General features: G+C 39.2%; 1 non-coding gene across 1 annotated transcript; it reads right to left on the bottom strand.

Moving 5' to 3' along the window:
- Positions 1 to 3,215: 3,215 nt before the first annotated feature.
- LOC112630878 lies at positions 3,216 to 3,288 on the bottom strand. Its single transcript, XR_003121006.1, has one exon. It is a non-coding gene; the product is annotated as a small nucleolar RNA SNORD65 (small nucleolar RNA).
- Between the last annotated feature and the right edge of the window lie 513 nt (positions 3,289 to 3,801).

The raw sequence follows: 3,801 nt of genomic DNA, 5'->3' as shown, positions 1-3,801 counted from the left end.
AGGTTATCTGCCTAACTCAGTCTCCCACAGTGCTGGAATTACAGGCGTGAGCCACCGCGCCCAGCCAGAATATGTATTTAAAACTTTAAAATAAAAAAAAAAACCAAACTTTTACATCGTCAGATCACCTTCCATAAAGCTGTAACACTTCACACTTCAAGGAACAAGATATGAAAGCACCCTTTCCCCTACATCCCTACTGGCAATAGGTGTTACAGCGCTTTATGAGTTTTTTATAGTTTGATGGGTATAACATAAAATCTTGTTATTTAAACTTATACTTCCTTAACTACGAGTGAATTTGACCACCTTTTAAATATGCTTACTGGTCATTTGGACTTGCTTTTTTCCATATTGCCTATTCATATCCTTTGACCAATTTTTATTTTTTTGAGATAGAGTCACTCTGTCACCCAGGCTGGAGTGCAGTGACGCGATCTCGGGTCACCGTGATCTCCTTCTCCCAGGTTCAAGCGATTCTCATGCCTCTGTGGCCCAAGTAGACGCAATTACAGGTGTATGCCACCAAATCTGGCTATTTTTTTTTTTTTGTATTTTTAGTAGAGAGGCCGAGGTGGGTGGATCACTTGAGGTTTGGGAGTTCAAGACCAGCCTTACCAACATGGCGAAACCCTGTCTCTACCAAAAATACAAAAATTAGCCAGGCAGGCTCCTGAAATCCCAGCTACTCGGGAGGCTAAGGCAGGAGAATCGCTTGAACCGGGAGGTGGAGGTTGCCATGAGCCAAGATTGCACTCCAGCCTGGGTGACAGAGCGAGACTCTGTCTCCAAAAACAAAACAAAATAAAACAAAAACAAAACAAAACAAAATAAAGAAACAAAAAACAAAAGAAGACAGGAGAAGAACTTGTGTAGACCATTGAAATAAAGGGCTTCCAAGCAAGAATTCTACACCTAGCGGAGACATGATTCACCTACAGGGAATAAGATGTTTGTGTATGGACAAGAATTCATGGAGTATATAATCCCTTATTTTGTCTGAAGAAAATATTGAGAAAAGATCTAGACAAGACAATAAAGAAACAGAAAAATCTTAAGGGGGAGAAAAGTGGGAAAAATATATATATATTTGAAACAAGTGAATAGGATAAATAAATTTTCTGGAATTGTGTAATGTAAGAAGAAAAGAAACAGAATCTTAAGAATGCACTAAATTATCTTACCATGTTTCAAGAGGAGCTGGGAGAGAAAGGAGATAAATTTTGAAGAGTTCTTCTTCTTATTATTTTTTTTAAATGGAGTTGGCAAGTTAAGGGATAAAAAGAGAAAAAGAGCACCTGAGTGTGGAAAATAGGACATGATTGTCACTTCTTTGTTTTTCCCTCCTCAGAGGCTACTACTTTTAAATTTTATAATTACTGTTTCTTCTTCTTCTTTTTTTTTTTTTTGAGATGGAGTCTCACTCTGTCACCCAGGCTGTAGTACAGTGGTGCAATCTCGGCTCACTGCAGCCTCTGCCTCCTGGGTTCAAGTGCTTCTCCTGCCTCAGCCTCCCAAATAGGGATTATGGGTGTGCAACACCACTCCCAGCTAACTTTTGTGTTTTTAGTAGAGACAGGGTTTCACCATGTTGGCCAGGCTGGTCTTGAACTCCTGGCCTTAAGTGATCTGCCTGCCTTGGCCTCCCAAAGTGCTGGGATTACAGGTATGAGCCACAGTGCTCAGCCCTTATTATTTCTTTTGTTATACTTTCTCTCTATATATGTATCTCTAAGTAATATATTTTAAAATTTTGCCTGTTTTGATAATATATATGTATATATAAAAATGTATTTTAATTAAGTATGCATTTTTCCCAAACCTGCTTTTCCTCTTATAGTTATGGTTTTGAGAGTCATCGGTACTAATGCTGTATTTCACTAATTTTCCGTGCTGTAAGATATTCCGTTACAGGATTTCACCACAGTTTATATATAAATTTGCCTGCTTATGAAATTGAGGTAGTTTCTTTGTTTGCTGTTGTGGTAATGATGCTATGAACATTGTTTTGCCTGTTTCCTGGTGCATATATGCAATAATTTCTTTGGAGTATTTGTCTTAGCGTGGGATGGCTGAGTATAGGGTACACACATCTTCAGTTTATTCAGATAATTACAAACTATTTTCTAAAATGGTTAAACCAATATATACCCCTGGTAGCAACGCAGAACCTTTCAGAGCCACTTCTTCCCTGTGTCAGATTCCTATTGCTGCTGTGACAAATTACCACAAACCTAGTGGCTGAAAGCAATGCAAATGTATTCTCTTAAGCTTCTGGAAGTCAGAAGTCGGGACAGCAGTTTTCCTGTGTGAAAGGCAAGGTGTTGGCAGGAATGACCCTTTTGGATGCTCTGAGAGGACCGTAGGTTCCCTTCGGCTGTTAATGCTGCCTGGATTCCTTGACAGTGATCATCCAGTACCTGCTGGCATCATCACAGCACCTTCTCCTCTTCAGTAGTTCTGTTTCCCTTGACTCCCTCTTACAAGGACATGTGATGGTATCATTGGACCCATGTGGATCATTCAGATTTATTTATTTATTTATTTATTTATTTATTTATTTATTTAGAGACAGGGTCTTGCTCTGTCGCCAGGCTGGAGTGCAGTGGTGCGATGTTGGCTCACTTCAACCTCCGCCTCCTGGGTTTCAGCGATTCTCCTGCTTCAGCCTCCTGAGAGCTGGGATTACAGGTGTGCATCACCACACCTGGCTAATTTTTGTATTTTTAGTAGAGACAGTGTTTTGCCATGTTGGCCAGGCTGGTCTTGAACTCCTGACCACTGGTGATCTGCCCGCCTCAGCCTCCCAAGGTGCTGGAATTACAGGTGCTTGTTATTTTCACTCTTCCCTTTCTTCATGATGTCTTTTGCTGACCAGTGTTTCTTTGTGTCAATGTGGTAAGATGTATCTTCTGTGCATTTTTGTCTTAAGAAAATTTATATTGCCTCAAAGTCCCATTTTCTTGTATTTTCGTTTTCAAGGTTTTTCTCAATATCTTATGAAAAATTGTAAGTATGCAGAAAAGTTAAAAGAATTTTACAATGAAAAAACTCACAGACCTACTGCCAAAATTTCACCATAAGCAGTCTGCTACATGTGTTTCCATATGCATTTTTCCATTATCTATTCATTTCAAAGTAAGATAAGACATCAGCACATATGTAAACATGCATATTATTGAGTTCAATATTTATTTTTAAGTATATTTCTTTTTCTTCATAAAATTGTAGGTTCACCACTGTACAATCTGCTGGTAATTCCAGCTATTTGGGGTGATTTCATCACACACACACACACACACACACACACGTATATATGTATATGTGTATATATATATTTCATTTAATGTAAACTTTAGCTACAATGAAATGTTCAAATCTTAAGTGTACATTTTGAAAAATGCATTCTTTTATGTGATGCAAACCCATATCAAATGGTAAAACATCACCATCACTTCAGAAATTTTCTTTATGCTCTCCCTAGTCAATTATTTGTTTGTTTGTTTGTTTGTTTTTCAGAGACAGGGTCTTGCTCTATTGCCCAAGCCGAAATGTAGTGGTGTGACCATAGCACACTGCAGCCTCAAACTCCTGGGCTCACGCAATCCTCCCGCCTCAGCCTCCCAAGTAGCTGGGACTCTGGTGCACACCACTGCAGCTGGCTCTCCCAAGTCAACTCTTAACTTTACCTTTTCAGACATAACGACTATTTTGATTTTTTCCATTGCAGATTAGATTTGCCTGTTGTAGAATTTCCCATAGGTGGAGTTGCACAGCATGCACGCTTGTGTGTGAGGTTCC

This window comes from Theropithecus gelada, chromosome 8, assembly GCF_003255815.1.
Source record: "Theropithecus gelada isolate Dixy chromosome 8, Tgel_1.0, whole genome shotgun sequence".
In the NCBI taxonomy this organism is placed as follows: Eukaryota; Metazoa; Chordata; class Mammalia; order Primates; family Cercopithecidae; genus Theropithecus; species Theropithecus gelada.
This window is presented reverse-complemented; position numbering and strand designations above follow the sequence as displayed.